The sequence below is a fragment of the Odontesthes bonariensis genome, chromosome 15 (genome assembly GCF_027942865.1).
Source record: "Odontesthes bonariensis isolate fOdoBon6 chromosome 15, fOdoBon6.hap1, whole genome shotgun sequence".
Taxonomy (NCBI): domain Eukaryota; kingdom Metazoa; phylum Chordata; class Actinopteri; order Atheriniformes; family Atherinopsidae; genus Odontesthes; species Odontesthes bonariensis.
This window is the reverse complement of record NC_134520.1, coordinates 12505135-12527082: the sequence shown is the minus strand read 5'-3', so window position 1 is coordinate 12527082 and position 21948 is coordinate 12505135. Positions and strand designations below refer to the sequence as shown.

At 42.5% G+C, this 21948-nt stretch overlaps 1 pseudogene; it reads left to right on the top strand.

Annotated features, from left to right (window-relative positions):
• Positions 1-4670: 4670 nt before the first annotated feature.
• LOC142399965 (dnaJ homolog subfamily C member 13-like) lies at positions 4671-20546 on the top strand (annotated as a pseudogene).
• The last annotated feature ends 1402 nt before the right edge of the window (positions 20547-21948 follow it).

Sequence of the window (21948 nt, the reverse complement as noted above, 5' to 3'; positions counted from 1 at the left end):
CAACGTGGTAAAACCCTGGGTGAGGGTTGTTGGGAGGAAGCCTTTTTCTATGGTTTCTGTGAAAACCTTCAGAAGAAAAGGGGCAAGGTCTGATGAGAAACGTTTATAAAAATCAGCACTTAAACCATCAATCCCGGGGGATTTGTTCAGTTTGAGGTGCGAGACAGCATCTAGAATTTCCTGTAGAGAAATTGGCTCATCGCAGCATTTCTGTTCAACATTAGAGATTGGTTTAACTGTTAGATTGGTCAACGAGGCATCAGCTGAAGCTTGGCAGAAGCTGGAACGATACAGAGTTTCATAAAAAGAATTACAATATTTAGCTATGACATCAGGGTCATCTGTAACAGAGTTGTTGACCTTAAGTTTGGTAATAGAGTTATTGACAGAATTATGTTTTTCTAGGTTAAAAAAGTAATGAGTCTTTTGTCCTTCCTCTTCTAGCCACTTTCTTCTTGATCTAACAAAATCTCCTTAACTTTTGTTAATGTAAAAATGATCTAATTTGATTTGTAACGCAGATAACTCTTGTTGTTCTAAATTGTTTAATTGAGAGGGGTTTAAATGAGAAAGCTCAAGAATCCTAGATATAATCTTGGTTTCCTCAGCTTTATTAACTTTGGCTCTATCACTACTACATTTTCACAGAAATTTACCAGGTTCAAATTTAAAAAGTTCCCATTTAAGACCATAAAGATTTTCAATTTGAGCTTCATGCCAAAAAAATTTAATAAATTGTTTTATCTTTGTAGAGACCTCTTTGTAATTTAGCAATAAATTGTTCAATTTCCAGAATGAAGTAGAGCCAAGAGAGTGTCTTTTGTCTGAAAATGAAATAATTATTTCGATTCCTTTATGGTCTGTAAGGGGGGTAGGCAAGATATTAACAGTAACAGCTTCCTGGTTTACTGAATCTGAGACAAGCCAAAAGTCTGTTCTAGATTGTTGAGATGAAGACTTATTACTCCAAGTAAATAAATGCTCATGTGGATGAATAGCTCTCCAAATGTTTAGATTAGATTAAATTAGATTAAACCTCTCCATAAATGATTTGACAGTTGATTTTGAGGCATTTGGTTTACCCGGCGGCCATTTATCAAGATTTCCATCAAGGACAGTATTGAAATCGCCTCCCATGATAATTGTAGCATTAGGATGTTTTCTTAACCATTCCAGAAAGATCTTTTCAACTAAGAGAAACAAGTGTAGTGGATTTTTTTTTATCAAGGTGGATAAGAAGTTACTCAATAACAAGAGAAAATCTGGATTTTGTCTTTCTGTAAGTTTTATTCAAAGGCACTGTGGGGGATGTATTTTCCCCTCACTAACATGCGTATGTTTGTATTCTTTTATATTCTGATTTAATGTGGTTTTTTCTGCGTCCATGTGGTTTAAACTTGGTGACGTGTTAACTTAATGTTTAAGATTTGTGTTAATTCTTTTCTCCTTCTTTTTGAGGTCATCTGGTCCTGTGTTGCCATGGAAGCGCGCCCATGAGCAGTGCTGATTGGATTCCCCCTCATTGGGGGAATCCACACTGGTTGAGAGGGAGGGGAGATGTTTAGGAATGTTGTTTGAGTTTAGACTGTTTGTGTTTAGTGTTGAGGGTTTTTCACCCCTTTGGAATTAGAAGTGGTGTAGGCTGATCATTTAAAAGGGGTGTCATTCAGACTGTGGGGGATTTTGTTTTGTTTTTGCTGTCTCTTGGGGGTTGAGGAATAAGAAAATGGCATCCTGTGGTCATGTAAAGTAAGACCTGTTTTGTTCCCTATGAAGAGAAATATGTAAAAGAATCAGAGCTCTGCAAACTTTTGGATCATGTTTGTTTTTTCTCTTTTTGGTGTGCATTCTTTGGACATTTTTAAGCCTGGACGGTTTGACTTACCTTTGCAGTCTTACAGGCACACAGCGTTTGAACAGTCTCCTGTGTAGGACAGAGAGCAAAGAGGAGACTTTCACATGTCCCTTTAATATCCCCATCAGGTGGGGGCTATCTTTAAACAACAACAGAGCCCCCCCTGCTCTGTGCTCTGTTGTACATCTAAAATAACACAGTTTGTGAGGTAGCCTCTTTACGACCCCCTGAACTAACCTCCCCGAAAGGTGTCGACCATAAACATTCCCCCGATAGAGTAAACATCTGTTTTCCCTCACTGACCATACAGAAGGGGTCACAAGTTGAATAGTTAAGATGGAAAACAACAGACTTTGGATAAAATGGGACAACTAATACCACTAGTACTTACTTACTAAAAGACTACACTAAGAATTTTCCCATCACATTCCTTTGTTATTACAAGATAATCACAAAACATAAAACTAAAATCCTACAAAACCATCGTCCTAAACCATAAAGATTAAAATGGAAACAAAAAAAATTTATCAAACACATGTGTTGTTTTCCTGGATCTAATATCCTTCAGACCACTAACAAAATAAAGCTAAAATAATGAGGAGAACAGTAATGTTAAAGGATATTCCTAACTTCATATATATACCACAATAATTCTAAATATCAGTCTCAACTCCCCAAACAGTTTTGAGTCATTACATCATCATTTCCATCTTCATATAATATAATCCTCATCCATGCAATCTGTTATCTCAAATGCAGAATCAACACAAACAGAAATCAAGTTTACATTCATATCAACTTTCAGCATGGAAACATTAATCAGTCTCACTACCATAGCTTTAACCCTTGGAATAATGCAACACGAAAGAAACACCAAAATCAAAAAGAAAAAGAAAATAATCCCTCCAATCCTCATTAACCAGGAGGTCCAACCTCCAGTAATCTACCATGGATGTCAGTCATGTTATTAGACACATCAGGAACAAAAGTACAACATCGTTCCCCTATTAAATGACAGACACCTCCCTTCTCAGCTAATAAGTAGTCTAAAGCCATTCTACTTTGCAGACTCATAGTTCTTATGGCCTGCTGTTCCTTTGTCAGCAAAATGAAACCGTCTTCAGTTACAGCAGCAAGATTTCCTAACTCAATTGACAAGTCATTAATATCAACACTGGTTGATCATTAATAGCATGTGGAGTCAAACAACAAACGTAGCAACTGTCATTCCTTATTTTCCTCGCCGTTTGATGCATCAGTTGCCACCAGTTGTTATCAGCATGATCGTCAGGGAAGTGATGAATCTCTCTTCGAGTCAGCTGATGAGTATTATTAGGATAATTACTCAGATTAATCACAAACTGTCTTTGCTGTACCTTTCCCCAAATAAAAACAGGGGTGATCAGAATATTCACAGTACCAATGCAATGTTGGAACAGGCCATCTTCCATACAACTGCATTGTAATCTCGTAGTGGAATGTCCTTTCTTCTTGTAATAAAACAGAAGAAACACTACCATAAAACAATATAATAATAAATAAATTCCCGCTGCCTCTGTCTGAGTGGCTTCTGCGCTTCAGGCTGTTACCAGTCTGGCACAGGTGGGCGGTCGTTGGAAGCCACTCTAGGTAGGGGGTTCAGAACCAGGATGCTTTTCAGATGGTGTGGTGAACACTTTGCAGTGTGTAGCATGAACCCAGTGTCTTTTCCCTGGACCTTCATGGCAGTGTGAGTCACCAGCAGAATCTGGAACGGACCTCTACACCGTTTGTCTCTCCAGTGACGTCTCCTGGTCTCTTTGATCAGCACCCACTGTCCTGGCTGGAACTGGTGCCGAGGTCTATCGGCCACTAGGGAGGGCAGCTTTCACTATCTGATGAGAGAAAGAAAGAGAACGTGACAGAACCTTACGATATTCCAACATGGAATATTCAAAATGAGCAGTTATTAGCATGCTTAAGTTAGTATTGGGTCTTCCTCCTGTGTTTGCGGGCCTTCCAAAAAGGATTTAGCTCAAATTAGCTCTGGATCTATTTTCCATCCGCATATACATGAGAAACAAACTTATTTTTACTGGGGTTACTCTTTTTTAATTATTTTTCATAATCTTCATCGGGTCCCGGGTTATTTTTAAACCCAAAAGTAACATGCAACGCTTCTGCTGACATATAGTCTTGTAATCTGGACACTACATTCTTTCCTTCAGTTAAAAAGGCTGTGGCTGCACCAGCTGGATCTTTCTCTAGCAGATTTAATTTGTAACAATAAAGGGGTGATCCAGCTCCTTTGAGAACAAATAAGTCTCTTGCCTTAATTTCCTTTTGCCTTTTCACAAATATCTTTCCACCATAATCTCCATCATCATCACTTTCTTGTTCCACTTTCATTCTCCGCACACAAACACAAATCATCTTCCTTTCTGTGAAACATCACTTTGTTTTTGGTCCAGTTTGACTTGACTTGATTTGATTTTTCTTTCTCTGCGTTTACTTTCTCCAGTTCCTTCTTTCTTTCCTGCTTGAATCAACCAGAATTTCACATCCTCTATGCCTTCCTTCCCTTCCTCGTGATATCCCTGATAATATAATTTCAATTGAATTTTTTAATCAATAGTTCACTGTGCCAAATTAATTAAATTAATCTCATAGAACCATGGACATGGACTGTATTTTAATTTATATTATTAGAGCTCCCACAAAAGTTAACATAAACAATATCAATTTTTTCAACCATATCCAGAATTCCTCCTTTGGACGCATGATCTAATCTGTCCGTCCACTTTGCAAACAAGGAAAAAAAAATGTTTAGGTAGGCATGGCCTACCATCAGAAAAATGCCAACCAGAACCGCTGGCAAAAGTACAGCCATCCGATTTAAAAAAAAAAAAAAAAAAAAAGCGATGTTTTCCACAAAGCTCCGCAATCGTGAACCACCTCAAAAACATATTTGGAATCTGTATAAATAAATAGTCACAGGTTTTCTTTCCGCTAACTTGCAAGCCTCAGTTAAAGCTATTAATTCAAACCCACAGCAAAACGAGAGGAGGAGTCATTAACATACAGGAAAAGATCAGGGTTAGACAAAGGGGTGTCCCGTTATCAGGACGGGGGAACAAACAACATTCAAAACAGCTGCGCAGTCATGCCGCTCTCCATCCCCCTCAGTAAGCAGAAGTTGACTTTTAACCATCCTCCTCAGAAGTGTGGCTGGTTTTAAAGTGATACAGCGTTTAACTATAATGTTGGGCATGTCCAATAATATAATGAATATCTAAGCCACCTTGCTACTGATAAATGAGACGTCTTTTGTTCCAGGTGGATGACACAAACAGAATGTAGAACAAAAACTGTTAGTGGATTATATCCAACAATGTCACATGACGCCAACACTGCTTTCTCAGCTGCAGCAACAGCGCTGCGACTGCATTAAGCCTACTGGAATAATAAACCACAGGTTGCAATTTATCACCATGGGATTGCAACAACACAGATGACATGAAACCAGCCTTTTCAGCCACCATTTGGATAAATGGTTTCTCAGAATTTGGTAAGGCCAATGCAGACGCAGCGGACAAGGCGTTTTTCAAATCAATGAAGGCCAATTCTGCTTAGGGGCTGCCAAGCCCCTCCCATATATTAAGCTGGCCAATGGCGCTTCCAGCTCAAAGTAATTTGCAATGTGAACTCTGCAATAACCTAGCCTGACTACGTCATACTCACGATTCTAGTCAGAATGTGAGTCTGATACCGCTCAATAGAGATTTGAGTATGGGGCGTGTTTCAACCGAACCAGGAGAAAAAATGCCTCTTCGCTCAATTGGATAGACCTACAACCAATCAGAGCAACGTAGTATGTGACGTAGATTAAGCAACACACACATTTGTTGTAGGAAGGACGGCAAAAACATATTTTCTATCCATAAAAGCCTTTATCGCGTTCCTCTGTTCGTCTTTCAAAATGAATGTAGAACAGACTCGATGGCAGAATCTACACACCCTAGCTCTCCAGCGGCAGCCATGTTCAGCTCTTTAGTGACGTAGTCGATAATGTCCCTGTTGATCATCTGTCCATCATCGTATAAAGCCTGCCCTGGCAATCTGATTGGGTCGACCGATTCTTGGTCGGGCATAATGATTTCCCAACTGAGCAGAGCCAGACCGAACTTCCCGACCAAAACTTTTATGGGCGGGGCTAAGTTCGGCTGGCACCCAGGCTAGCAATAACCTGCCATACCCAAGAATGACATCATGTGTTTCTTTGTGAGAGGTTTTGGGATGTTCAGAACTGCATCAATGCGCTGAGAGGACAGATTTCTGCTCATGAGAGAACATGACCAAGAAACGTCACTTCTTCCTTCACAAATTCACAAATTGAAATTTTGTGACCTTTTCCTTTGAAGATGTTGAAGCAGTTTCAACATGTCTGTCCTACATTGATCCGTAAATCCTGCTGAAAGTAATAAATCATCAACGTATTGGATAAGGACAGTTCCAGGAGTCAGAGTCAAATCAGCCAGAGATTCTTTCAATGCTGTGTTAAAACAGTTGGACTTTCAGTGTATCCCTGACATAGACGGGTACAACAATAATAACAACTGGTTCACAATCTTTAATAAGGCCAACATCGTATTTATGAGCTGCCCACAATGAAATAGGCAGCTTTGCGAGATCTGCATCCGCAGAGGAAGCAGTAGCCAGCAATAGACACCACAATGACACCACAGGTGGCATTGTGTATGCTTTCTTCGTATGCTTTTCAGCTTGTTTCCTCAACAGTGACGCTCGCTGGTCTGGAGAGAACTGCAAATGTGACGCATTCTCGGCGCAAACTGCGCTGATGAGCTGAAGGAACTGTGAAGGGGCTGGCGCTTTCGATGACGTCATTAATGGTTCTCGAGCCAGAACAGTTGCGTGGTTGTGCCGAGTAAGAATCAGGCTTGAGCCGTTCGAGCGAGCAGTTTGCAGTGGTGTCAAAAATACACATATTTGTTACTTAAGTAGAAGTATAGATACTGCAGTTTAAAAACACTTTGGTAAAAGTTGAAGTATCAACTTAACCTTTTTACTCAAGTAAAAGTGAAAAAGTATGTGCTCCAAAACCTACTTAAAGTATAAAAGTATAAAGTAACCTTTAAATAATTTTTTTTTTTAAAACCCACACACAAAGGTAGATGCCACTATATGAATTGCAAGCTTAATTTGAAAAGTGATTAGTTCTACATGTGGCCCAAGACAACAATCATAAAACCATTACTGTCAAAGACAAAGTCACTCAAGGAGCATGTTCTTTCTCAAACTTTATTGGAATTCAATCCCATCAAAAAAAACAAAAAAAAGTCTTACTGCCTGAAAAAATACATAACTATGCCAGTTGTTATTCCGAAAACATCAGCGAGGCAAGGCTAACGCCTTTGACAATTGTTAGCTGCTAACCGGGCATGTCTTGGCATGTTCCTATGCTAGCCAAGCTGCAGCAAAATATATCAATTATCAGTTCACAGTTCGGTGGTAACAAAGAATAAGCTTACAACTTACCTCTACATGTTTTTTCAAATTGGAGGGAGAGTTCTTGAACGCCAAAATTGCGTGGGTCTTGGGTGTGCAGAGTTTACATTGCATTTTCCAAGAGTCATTTTTGCACCCGACTATTTTGAAAAAATCTTTAAGATAGGGCCAAGGATGAGGAAGGTCTCTTTGGTCTCCGTCTCCATCTCCCGATACACTCTCGCCTGTGTCCGACCTTTCAGACATTTCGCCATCTTTTTCTGAGTCGGACATTTTGCGTGGCAGCTTCGCGTTTGCAGTTAGTTGTAGAACACCTGCTCGCTTCTGACGAATGACGATTTAATTGGACGAATAGCCTAACCGATGAGTGTTTGCGTTATATGATTCATCCAATTACACTCGTTCTCACTAGGTGTGGATGGCTGAAGCCAAGAGTTAAAAAAAAAAAAAGTAACAAGGCTGTTTGTTTTGAAAATGTAAGGAATAGAAAGTACAGATACTTGTGTGAAAATGTAATGAGTAAAAGTCAGAAGTAGGCAGAAAAATAAGTAGTGGAGTAAAGTACAGATACCTAAAAAGTGTACTTAAGTACAGTAACGAAGTATTTGTACTTCGTTACTTGACACCTCTGCTTTTCAGCAACGGTTCCGTAAAAACACGATTGATCACCCTGCTTCTGTGTGCTTGTAGATATGAGTTCTTCAACGAGCTCTACCACCGCTTTTTGCTTACACCCAAAGTCATGATGAAGTGCCTGTGCCTGCAGGCGCTTGCGATAGTCTACGGCAAGTGCTTCGAGGAGATCGGCCCCTTCGCAGACACAAAATACATCGTGGGCATGCTGGACCGGGTATGTGCAGCCAAACTGTACCTGCAAGCGTTTACGGTGCTTTTATATCTATCAATAAAGGCTCAAATCTACATCACATACCTTTTGGTTACAGTGTACAGACAAGCTGGAAAGGGACAGACTCATCCTCTTTCTCAACAAGCTCATTCTCAACAAGGTAAATTGTTAAAAAAAATAGATGCATAAATGAATGATAAAGGGAGGGGCCTAACTTGTTCATTTTTGCAGAAAAATGTGAAAGACGTGATGGATTCAAATGGAGTCCGCATCTTGGTGGACCTGCTCACCATAGCCCACCTGCACACCAGCAGAGCGACTGTGCCACTTCAGGTATGAACTGTGGCCAGAAAGTAGAATTCTCCACTCGGCTCATCCCATATGTGAAAATCTTTGTTCTCCGTTTCCACAGAGCAACGTGCTGGAGGCATCACCGGACATGAAGAGAGAAAGTGAGAAGGAGTGGTACTTCGGTAATGCAGACAAGGAACGAAGAGGGCCTTTTAGTTTTGAAGAGGTAGGTCATTTTGGCCCAGTTTTTGGGATGCTAACAGGTCATTTTGGCCCAGTTTTAACTGGGATTCATCCTGCTAACAGGTCATTTTTGCCCAGTTTTAACTGGGATTCATCCTGCTGACAGGTCATTTTGGCCCAGTTTTAACTGGGATTCATCCTGCTGACAGGTCATTTTGGCCCAGTTTTAACTGGGATTCATCCTGCTGACAGGTCATTTTGGCCCAGTTTTAACTGGGATTCATCCTGCTGACAGGTCATTTTGGCCCAGTTTTAACTGGGATTCATCCTGCTAACAGGTCATTTTGGCCCAGTTTTAACTGGGATTCATCCTGCTGACAGGTCATTTTGGCCCAGTTTTAACTGGGATTCATCCTGCTGACAGGTCATTTTGGCCCAGTTGTAACTGGGATTCATCCTGCTGACAGGTCATTTTGGCCCAGTTTTAACTGGGATTCATCCTGCTGACAGGTCATTTTGGCCCAGTTTTAACTGGGATTAATCCTGCTAACAGGTCATTTTGGCCCAGTTTTGACTGGGATTCATCCTGCTGACAGGTCATTTTGGCCCAGTTTTGGGGATTCATCCTGCTGACAGGTCATTTTGGCCCAGTTTTAACTGGGATTCATCCTGCTGACAGGTCATTTTGGCCCAGTTTTAACTGGGATTCATCCTGCTGACAGGTCATTTTGGCCCAGTTTTGACTGGGATTCATCCTGCTAACAGGTCATTTTGGCCCAGTTTTGACTGGGATTCATCCTGCTAACAGGTCATTTTGGCCCAGTTTTAACTGGGATTCATCCTGCTGACAGGTCATTTTGGCCCAGTTTTAACTGGGATTCATCCTGCTGACAGGTCATTTTGGCCCAGTTTTGGGGATTTTGGCCTGGTTTTTGAGATTCATCCTTTCCAACAGGAATGCTTTACTTTACCATTTTTCTGTTGCATCTTTGTCCAGATGCAGGAGTTTTGGAGCACAGGTGTCCTCACAGCAAAGACACGCTGCTGGGCACAGGGGATGGATGGTTGGCGCCCTCTACAGGCCATTCCCCAACTGAAGTGGTGCCTCCTGGCCTCCGGACAGGCAGTGATGAACGAGTCTGATCTGGCAACGCTGATCCTCAACATGCTAATCACCATGTGCTCGTACTACCCAAGCCGGTGGGGACTACTGGTTGTGTGTTTTGTTTTCCCATCTTGTGTTTTTTACAGTAATAATTTCATGAACCTGTCGGGTTGTTTTTAAGGTTTGTTTGGAAGGATAAATCGGTGAACAATAATTATGATAACGCTCTTAATTTACTTTGTATCTAGGGACCAAGATAACGCCATTATCCGTCCTTTACCTAAGATCAAGAGGATGATCAGCGACAATGCCTGTCTCCCACACATTGTCCAGGTAAAGTTGTGCTATATAAGTCCTACTCGAGTAGATGGGGTGATAAGATGAAGTGACATTCTGTGGTTTCCCATTGTCCACTCCAGCTGCTGTTGACGTTTGACCCCATCCTGGTGGAAAAGGTTGCTAATCTTATGTACCTAGTGATGCAGGACAACCCCAACCTGCAACGCCTCTATTTAACAGGGGTCTTCTTCTTCATCATGATGTACACAGGCTCCAACGTTCTTCCTGTTGCAAGGTAAAAGCATGTCATGGACCATACACGCTGTCTAACACATTCATCTACTTCTATGTTCTACACAAATGAAAGAAAAGAAATGAAAGGTCAGTGTTGTGTGTGCCGCGATATCTGACATTTCCTTCTTTTCTTTAGGTTCCTGAAGTACACTCATTTGAAACAAGCCTTCAAATCAGAAGAGGTGAAAATAACTTTTGGATGTGAAATCTTTTACCTTTTAATAAAAACAGATTAATTCCAATAAATGAAGTCGCCGTTCTTCTGAAAATGATCTGTCGTGCTTGTGTCCACAGTCCAAGGGGCAGGACATCGTGCAGCGTAGTGTTCTGGGACCAGTGTTGCCTGAGGCCATGGTGTGCTATCTGGAAAACTACGAGGCCGAGCGCTTCTCTGAGATATTCCTTGGGGAATTTGACACACCAGAGGCCATATGGAGCAGCGAGATGAGGTGTGAAGAGGCCTCTGTCTTGCCTGGCTCCTTCTTATTTAGATGGCTGTCTGGTTTATGTGAATGTCTTTGAACTCTCTGTTACAGGCGGCTGATGATAGAGAAGATAGCAGCTCATGTTGCAGACTTCAGCCCCAGGCTGCAGAGCAACACACGAGCCCTTTACCAGTACTGCCCCATTCCTGTAATCAGCTTCCCTCAGCTGGACAACGAGCTCTTCTGCAACATCTACTACCTCAGACATCTGTGCGACACCATTCGCTTCCCCAACTGGCCCATTAGGGATGCTGTATGTGTTTTCTCACCTTACTTTTTTTTAGTGTCCTGCTTCTGTTTTCTACCAAAGGGTTCATGAGGCACTACTCTGATTACTCCTGCAGGTGAAGCTACTGAAAGACACTCTTGAAGCTTGGAAAAGAGAGGTGGAAAAGAAGCCTCCTTCGATGTCTGTGGATGATGCGTATGAAGTCCTCAATCTGCCTAAAGGACAGGGCCAGTGAGTAAAAAAAAAAACACGTTCTGCTTTTAAAATGATCATAGATGGTACACAACACATTGAGTTGATTTCCTGTGGCATTATGCCCCTTACTGTCATTGAAAGTTGTCTTTTTTTTGTCTTCAGGCATGAGGAAAGTAAAATTAGGAAAGCCTACTTCCGACTGGCACAGAAGTACCATCCTGACAAAAACCCAGAGGGAAGGGTGCGTGCATATAATATGCATAATAATAACTAGGGCTGGGCAACGATTAAAATATTTAATCTAATTAATCACATGATTTACCTGATTAATCACGATTAATCGCATTTGTACGCAAAATCCAAAAGTAGTGTATAGCTGTTAGCATTTAGTTTTATTTTAAATGTGCTGCCATATGAATGAAAGTGCCATAACATTTGTTGTGCAAACACACTTTTAACATCAGCATCTTTCTGTAGTTTTTATGTAGAAGCCTCGCTCCACTGTCTGTTTCCTTGAATGACTTGCTGCTATCAGTTGTGTGTTTTGCCTTTAAGTGATATTTTAGACTGGAACTACTACGCTGAGAAGACAATTCAACTTGGCAGTGTTTACAGATGACTTTGGTTCTGTCGACTCTGCCGTCTGGAAGAACTTTAAAAAGAAAATGGCCGAGTAAAAGTTCCGTACCCTTCTCCATGTTTGGTGGATCAGCAGACAGCAACAGACTTTTACAAAATAAAAGCCTGTGAGCAACAGACTTTTACAATAATAAAATAAATAGTAAAACGGGTGGTCCGTGGCGTAGTGGGTTGAGCAGGCGTCCCATGTACAGAGGCTATAGTCCTCGCTGCAACTGGCCTCGGTTCGAGTCCCGCATCGGACGGCCCTGTGCTGCGTGTTGTTCCCCGTCTCTCTGCTTCCTGTTTCTCTGAACTTTCCTATCCATTAAAGGCACAAAAGGCCCCCCCCCAATTTTTTTTTTTTTATTCGAAAACTAAAATAAATAAAGAAAATAAATCACGCGTTAATGCGATAATAACGAGTTAACTCGCCCAGCCCTAACAATAACTATTCAGAATGATTTTAGCAACTTGTTTTGTATTTCAGGACATGTTTGAGAGAGTTAACAAAGCCTACGAGTTCCTCTGCACAAAGTCTGCCCGAATCGTGGACGGCCCCGACCCAGAAAACATTATCCTCATCCTCAAAGCCCAGAGCATACTGTTCAACCGACACAAACAAGGTGTGTAGGTCGAAAAGATTGTTACAGTGAAAGTGAAGATGTGATGTGGGCTTTTTGTTTCAATCGTTGCTAATTGTTATGTTCCTCCACAGAACTGGAACCTTACAAATATGCCGGTTACCCCATGCTCATCAAAACCATCACGATGGAGACCGAGGACGAGCAGCTTTTCTATAAAACATCACCTCTCCTCCCGGCTGCTACTGACCTGGCCTTCCACACGGTGAACTGCTCGGCTCTTAATGCAGAGGAACTGCGCCGTGAGAACGGCATCGAGGTATTTACGACACATTGAGCCCTTAAATATCAGCATCTGGGAATGCTATCTGCGGGTAACCGAGTCTGTTTCTTCAGATATTATTGGAGGCTCTCTCTCGTTGTGTTGCTGTGTTAACGGCATCCAGCAAGCTTGATGACATGGCTGTACAGGTAGAATGATCAGAACATGCTTTTGTTTGTTTTTTGGTATTTGGAAAGATTTCTTCAACTCTTACTCCACCCACAGGTGTGCGGGCACATCTGTAGGTGCTACAGTGTGGCAGCACAGTTTGAAGAATGCAAGGAGAAGATCATTGAACTGCCCAACATCATCCGGGACCTCTGTCACATCTTGTTCTACGGAAAGGTTTGGATCTGTGTTCTGATCAGATATGAACGTGTCCCATTGACATTTTCACACTCATTGGGGTTACATGGCGCTGAAAGGATCAGATTGTCTAAATTACAATAAGAATGAGTTGAGCGAGGGTAATTCTCCTTGGATATATGGCGGTGAATGAATGGGATCAGAGGCACAAAGCGTGTCATACCCCGGTATGATAGGTGGCGCTGTACCCATTCCAGCTGTTGCTAATAGAGCCACTTCCTGTTGACCTCTTCACCACCAACAACAACAACAAACTCAGGCATTGGAGAAAGATGGAGAACGCAGAGCCAGATGAAGCTACGTCCCTCTACATTTGGTCTGTGATGAGCTGCTTGTTGCACAAACTCGATGCCCAACGGAGCATTCTCCATCGCGTTGTTTGTTTCTTTCTGACGGCGACAACAACCGGAATATCGTCTCCTTTGACTTCCGGGTCACGACCCCGGGAAAACATCTGGAGCATGCGCAGAACGCAAAGTCTGATTCACGGTCAACAAGCAGGTTTACTTTTACTTTCAACCGAGTTATCTCGGGGTCTTAATCCGATCCAATTTCTTGTCAGATTAAGGTGTCTACATGCAGTTTTATTAATCTGTAATTTAGACAATAATCCGATCCTTTCAGTGCCATGTAACCCCACTGACTGATGACTTGTGTGTTAATGCTTGCTGTCATCAGAGGCTGTTATCTTACATCAGTGTTAATTGCTTAACAAATAACTGCTAGCCATCTTTTTCTTCTGCCTCTAATAGTTTTAGATCAGTGATTTTGACCCCTTTAAGAGCCACCCGCTGCTCTCCAAATGATCAGGAAATACAGATGGAATCCAGCTGTTTAGGTGCTGAATAGAATCAGTTTTCAAATAATTAGTTTTATTAATGTGTTATGATGAGAAAGACGAGCTTAAATGGAAGTGTTTCATAGGAATTGTGTTGCCCAACAGTGATCCATTCTGTTTCCACCTTGCCTCCTCTCAGGGTCTCCCAAAGACTGCTGCACTGGCAGTTCAGTGTGTCAGCTCCTTCGCGGTGGATTTCTTCCTGCAAACCCATCTGTATCACGCTGGTGTGCTCTGGCACCTTCTGGTCCACCTCTTCAACTACGACTACACCCTGGAGGAGAGTGGAGTGCAGGCTAACCAGGACACAAACCAGCAGGAGGTTGCCAACAGCTTGGCCAAGCTCAGCCTGGTGGCACTCAGTCGTCTGGGAGGCTACGCTCAGACGCCACACTCCCCGGATGGCAATAACCCTGTTTCAGAGACCAACGGCATAGAGGGAACCCCTCCAGAGAACCCCACCATCCGTAAGAGCTTAGCATCCATGCTCACACCGTACATCTCAAAGAAGCTGGGGACAGGATCTCCTGCTGAGGTCAGTCGAACGGGGGGTCGAGCAGAGTTGGGTTCGTGCTGCATGTCACGGATCATCAGAGGATATAATTAGATTCTCCTTGTGCTGATTTCAGGTTTTGAAGCTGCTGAATAGTAACTCTGAGAATCCCTACCTGATCTGGAACAATGGAACACGAGCCGAGCTGTTGGAGTTCCTGGAGGGTCAACAGGAGGGAAACATCAAGAGGGTCAGGAAGACTCGCAGCCGTTCAGATTTAGGTGACAGAGTGACGTCCATGCGCGATTACTCACGTAGCCGCGTTGTTTCGTTCAACAGGGAGAAAATGACAAGAGCTTCGGTGCAGAGTTTCTGTTCAGTGATCACAGCAAAGAGCTCATCGTGGGGGAAATATTTGTCCGGGTGTACAACGAGCAACCTTCTTTCCCGCTGGAGGTGAGTGTTCCAGCTCCGCTTAGTCGTGTTGTTGTTTGGCGTTACAGAGGCAGAGGTTTCCAGGCAGATAACACAAAGCTCCATTCTTAAGCCTCATCTTTAAAAAGACCCTTCAACAGTGGTTGAGAGCAACCAGACCTGCTCTCATGGGTAACCCCTCCGTCTTTTCCATTTTGTGTATGAACTCTTAACTTTGATGTGAATTAGTGTTTTTTTTGTTTGTTTGTTTTTTGTGTCAGATTTATGCATGTTATATCCGTTTGTCATGGTGTTTTTTTTTTTTTTTTTTTTTAATGATACCTACCTTTGGACAACGGATGAAATTTAGCAACTGTGCTAACTCTGGCATATTTACATTGATGCTCTGCTGATATGTTGATTAATATAAATAAATAAAAAATAACTAAACAAATAATAAATCGCTGTTAATGTCAGAAGTGTATGTAAATCTCTCTACCGTCTCTCTGTTTAGTTCCCCAAAGCCTTTGCTGCCAGTCTGCTGGACTACGTCGGCTCGCAGGCTCAGTACCTCCACACTCTGCTGGCTATGAGTCAGAGCAACAAGGTGGAGTCCCAGCACCACGCCGAGAGGCTACGTTTCGCTGAGATGGCTTTGGAGGCTCTGCGTAATGTCATCAAGAACAACGCTGGTGAGAAGGAACACCAATGAATGCTGAGTTGTATTTAGTTGCTTTAAAGCTTCTTTTCTGAGCTGCTCTCTGCTTTCAACCACAGGCTCAGAATCCGAGTGCATTGGCCATTTCAAGCTGCTCTTCTCTTTGTTGCGGGTGCATGGAGCCGGTAGAGTGCAGCAGCTGGTTTTGGAGGTAGAGTCGATTAAATCTGGGTCCGGACTTTTATATCTTGTGTGGATCCCTGTGAGGCCTCATCGTAATCGCATCGGTTTCTCCTGCAGGTTGTGAATACGGTGACGTCAAACCAAGAATGCGTGAGCAACATCGCCGAGTCCCTGGTGTTGTCCAACCTTTTGTTGCTGATGCACTCACTTCCCTCCAGTAAGCAGCTGTAATAGCGATCATTCTGTGTGGGATTCTTTCTCTGCTTTCATTGTTGAGCAGTGAGCTTAAATTCATGTTCTTGCATCTTTAGGCAGGCAGTTGGTGCTGGAAACCCTCTATGCACTGACTTCAAACACAAAGATAGTCAAAGAGGCTATGGCCAAAGGTCGGTGAACTTGTACTTTTTTACATATATATATATTTATATGTGTGTGATTTTTGCCTGCATAATGTTTCCGTTTATCTACGTGTCTCACAGGTGCTCTGATCTACTTGCTGGACCTCTTCTGTAACTGCACACACCCCCAGGTTCGCACTCAGACTGCGGAGCTCTTCTCCAAGATGACCTCAGACAAACTGGTTGGACCAAAGGTCAGCTTGGACTGATGTGTTGTATAATCATCATTATATCTGCAAATAACTCACCTTTTGTGTCTCTTGCTCTCCGCCAGGTACGTCTCACACTCGCGCGCTTCCTTCCGGGTGTTTTCATGGATGCGATGCGAGACAACGCAGAGGCGGCCGTTCACATATTTGAAGGAACGCACGAAAACCCCGAGCTCATCTGGAACGACAACTCAAGGGAGAAAGTGTCCACCACCGTCCGGGAGATGATGCTTGAGTATGTTTGATTTGTGGTGTAAGCAGCCGTTACCAGAACTGTCTCAGAGGGTGATGTCGATGCTTTTCTATGTCTCTGCAGACACTTTAAGCAGCAGAAGGACAATCCTGATGTGAACTGGAAGGTAAGTGTTAATCAGTTTGTCCGAATGTTTTGTGGCTCGGTGTGAAAATCAACTTTTTGGCCTTTGTGCTCAGTTGCCGGATGATTTCACGGTGGCTTATGGAGCGGGTCAGGGGGAGCTTGAGGTCGGTGGAGTCTTCTTGCGCATCTTTATTGCTCAGCCTGGGTGGGTGCTACGCAAGCCTCGAGAGTTCCTGGTGTCCCTCCTGGAAACCCTGACCGAGCTGCTGGAAAAGAACAACCCCAGCGTGAGCAGATGTGCTATTTGGAAACTAAAAAAAACTAATTATTTTTGCCTTTCTTTTTTTTTGTTTAATATTTTTATTGGGAAGTATGGTACATTGGAATAGAAATCAATGTCACATTTACATTGAGCATTGTATCACCACTGTCAGTTTGAGCAAACATATTGATACAGTCAAAATAATGTGCATCTTGATGAGTTAACAAAAAAAAGCACACAGTCTACCTCCTCTAGTGTTTTTGGTTGTTTCTTTTTCACAACAATTCCAGAACAATACACAATTGTAGGGGGCTACTTAACTAACAGTTAAAGACATCTATATGTAGCAATTGAATGAATATAATAAGTGTAATATGTACATGTGTGTGTAAGCTCTTTTTGCCTTTCTAACTGGCATCTGTGGTTTCCTGCAGGGAGAGGCCCTGGAGACAGTTACCACGGCGGCAGTTTGCCTCTTCAGCACCCAGAGCCAGCTGGCTGACCAGGTTCCTCCTCTGGGCCACCTGCCTCGCGTCCTGGCAGCACTCAACCACAAGAACAACGCCGTGCCCAAGAGCTCCATCCGCCTCATCCACGTCCTGTCGGACAACGAGGAAAGCGTTCCGTGTCTGAGCTGACACTAGATCACAGAAAGCCCAACAGGGGCTTAAACTTCCCCCTCTCTTTGCGACATAATACAGTGCTAAAGCTGCGTTGTTTTGCACAGCTGTGTGTTCGCTCCATGGCTTCTCTGGAGACGATCGGCCCTCTGATGGCTGGAATGAAGGTTCGGGCAGACATGGCCGGCCTGGCGTGTGAAGCTCTCAACCGGATGTTCCAAAAGGAGCAGACGGAACTAGTTGCTCAGGTGAGTTCTCAGTTTTGTTGCTTTATCTTCACCACGTTCAACGCGGCCTTAACGAAACGTCTCATAACTGATTAACAGGCTCTCAAAGTGGAGCTCGTTCCATACCTCCTGAAATTACTGGAAGGAATTGGCCTGGAGACGTTAGATAACCCTGCAGCTACCAAGGCCCAGATAGTGAAAGCCCTCAAATCCATGACTCGCAGTCTACAGTTTGGAGAGCAGGTATGAGTTAGTAGTTTAACTAATGCAGTGACATCACAGTGATGGATGTGACTTAAAGCCCTTTGCTTTGTAGGTGAATGAAATTCTTGCGAGGTGTGGAGTGCCTTCAAAGACCAGAAACATGATCTCTTCATCTCAGAGTCCCAGACTGCAGGCTACCTGACAGGTAACGGGTTTATCAACAGCAAAATATTTCTTTGATTACTTTAAAGGTAGGTCTTGATTCTCTTACTCTCTCTGATCTATGAAGTATTCTCAATGCTTTGCTTTTCCCTAAAAAAAAACAAAACCAAACACCTGGCTGTTTCTTCACTTGACCTGAAACCCAGCAACCCTTCCGTCTGTCCACGTCTTTTAACCACCTGGCTCTACCTTTCCCTTCCTCTCTGTCCTCCGGATTTCCTCCTCAGGGGTTTCCACTCCTTCTCTCCTGGCCTCCAGCAGCCCACTGCGAGGTGGGCTTTAGACTCCAGAGCTCGGCCCTCACAGCCCTCCTCTCTCTTGCTCTGATGCAGGTAGACTCGTACCTGACTACTACTACCATCCTCTCCCTCTTTACTTTCATCCCTTTTCCACTCTCATCTTTTCACCTCACAGTACTAAAGATGTCATTTCATCCTCACTAAATCATCTGCTCCATCCTTAAGATTTATGTGTTTACACTGTATATACCATAATCTGAGTTAAAGGGATAATCCGGAGTAAAATGCACTTTAGATCAATTTACGGGATGTTGGGAGTACATACGTTGAGTTGACATCAAAATCATGTCATTCGGATGTGTTTTGAGAATTTCGATTTGACCGTTTTTAGCCAAAAGTCGTTAGCCTGGAAGTGATGAGGGAATCGAGTATCGCAGCCACAAAACACTATTTTTATACCTCTTCTACAGCTCCAAACAACATAACACTTACGTGGTAGTGAGTAGAGGGTCCCTAAAGCCAAACCGAAGTGTCCCGAGGTCTTCATGTGGTCGGATATAGAGTCCAGAATGGATTTAATCAAGCCAGTACCTTTCCGGAAATGTGTCTGCTGCAGCTGCCGCTACAGACCGTGGTGAAGTTGGTTTGATATTGGTTTGAAAAAAAAGACACCTTATTTCCTTATTGTGAATATCTGTCGAATATCCAATATCAAACCAACTTCACCACGGTCTGTAGCGGCAGCAGACACATTTCCAGAAAGGTACTGGCTTGATTGAATTCATTCTGGACTCTATTTCCGACCACATGAAGACCTCGGGACACTTCGGTTTGGCTTTAGGGACCCTCTACTCACTACCACGTAAGTGTTATGTTGTTTGGAGCTGTAGAAGAGGTATAAAAATAGCGTTTTGTAGCTGCGATACTCGATGCCCTCATCACTTCCAGGCTAACGACTTTTGGCTAAAAACGGTCAAATCGAAATTCTCAAAGATTTATGTGTAAACACTGTATATATCATAATCTGAGTTAAGGTGTCCTTAGGAAGGACCAAATTGCATCACAAATTAATCAGAAAAAGATGCTAAAAACAGAAAATATCCAGATTAATCAACTGCAAAGTGAGTTCAGGATAGCCAAGCTTTCTTAGTGCTAACTGGACCAACAAACTCCAGTCGGATACAGTCGGTATCACCATGGTTGTAACATACTTTCTGTCTTTTTTAACTCATCTTTACTCACTCGGGCCTGGTCCATGCTTACAGAAAAGGAGCATTCGATGCATCCTTTTAATGCTTGCACTCCGCCTCTTCAGTCGAGTGAAGAGAGCACATAATCTGCCTCCAAGGAGCTTATATGCTCAAGTTACCATTAAGACAAATTCTGGCTTAACGCCTAAAACTCCTGGCTGACTCATCTAGCCTTGAAGCTCTGTGTTTTAGTGGTTCTCCCCACAGAACTGAATACAACTATTGACCCTCATACTCCATGTACAACCCCTCGTACAAAAGCATCCAAAGTTAGAATCCTGCAGCCATCACCCCTTCATAAACCACAGTCAGTAGTTTCTGGGTGTGTCCACACAGTGTTTTTACAGTGGGAGCGAAATGCTCGCCAACGTTTTGGCTGAGCTTCTCCGGTACAGTATAGGATGGACAGACGCAGACAGAAGTACTTCTTTTCCATTGTTTATGTTGCCTGGATGATGACTTCTACTTGTATGATGAAAAAAAGAATGAATATAATTATAATAATATATTATATATATGTTATAATATATATTTTTAATATCATATAATCTAATAATGAATATAATATAATATAAAAAAATAATGAATATTTCAGAAAAGTGCCAAACTACACTTTGTGGACACTCGGCTCCAGTTTAGTGCATCATTGCAGTTCACCAGTCGCACTCGAGCTACCTTTAGGTCGCACCGGGGCCGTAACTTGCCGTTCTCCTCCCTTCTTTTAGGTCCAGGAGTGGCAGGTTACCTGACAGCAGGAACTGGCGCCACTGTTATGCCCAGCGTCCCACCCCCTGTGGACAATGACATTGGAGACCAAGGCTGAAGGACCAACGCACGGTCGCGCTCAGGCACCCAGGCTGCCCTGCAGTTTCACGTCTGCGGCTCAGAGAGAACCTGTTCAGCTCCCCAGAAGAGGGGATGGAGAAGGAAGACAACTGGGGAGAGCGAGCCGTCACCGAATTTCACCACAATCTCAGCCCCAGCCCCTCTTTACAAAGGACACTCAAGTCTTCAAAAACACTTTGTTTTAATGGATGACCACATTTGTTTTGTTCCTGTTCCACTTTTGTTTCTTCCAATGACAGAAAAAAAGTTTACTTTTTGTATGAATATATTTTTTACTTTCGATTTTTCTTCTTTTCTTTCTGATGAGAAAGACGCGGGAAGACCAAGGCTCGTCTTTGGGAAGTTGTTTCCTCCCTCCTCATCCCGTTCCCTCGATCCCTAACCGTCTGTTCTGAAAGCCACGACTCATCTGAGGGTGTTTTTTGCCACATTTGTGCACTGGATCTGTCCTCTTTAGTAAATGTAATTTCCGAATCTTTGTAACGGATTCTAACATCGAAAAGAAAAGAAAAGTTACCCAGGAGATGATGAAATGTATTGTTTCTCTGTCCCATTTCTTCACAAAATGATGTGACTGTGACCCTCAGAAGGAAGCTGAGCTGTCTGGTTCTGTCAGGTCATGACACAGATCTCCTCTCCTAATGTCCAGCCTTTTATTCCTCTGATCTTCTTCATTCTACACTCTGCTCTGAAGGCTACTCTTCTTGCCTGCCTCATATTTTTTTTTAAGTAATTCTCCTCCCCAGAATGCAAAAAGCACTAGAATATTTATGAGTGAAAAATAACCACAGGAAATGAGCTTCTGCTGACGTGACGAATGCCTTTGATTATGAATCTATGTGAAAGACTAGTGCAATTTGTGAAATGTAATATTACGTATATAAACTTTCTATATTGAATGTACATTTAAAAAAAGAATCAGTCACACTTGTACATAAAATTTTAAGAATAAAAGGGAACCCACAATGTTTTTCTTTTGTATTTAGATTTGTATTTGTCAAACTATCCGCGTTACTCTCTCATATTGAGACGTAGGTATCCGAGTTCTGTATTTACTAAGTTACTGGCTCAGAATATTCATTCAAATTGTGGGCATACTCAGCAGCACCTTTTGAATTAGATTACATGGTGTAAATTGTACTCAAGTATGAGTAAAATTACACACTTGAAATAAATACTCATAATAGTACATGTACCCAAAAATCTACCTAATTATAGTAACGGGAGTATTTGTAATTCGTTACTTCCACCCCTGAGATTTAGTAATCATTCACGTTTGTGTTTATTTGAATGTCTATTTCTGCACTGTAGACTGTGTGGTTTCTCCACAGTGATAATAAATAAAGTCTGCTGTGTGAAAAGATATTTGAGATATGACTTTGAGGTAGATTAAACCAATGTTAATTAT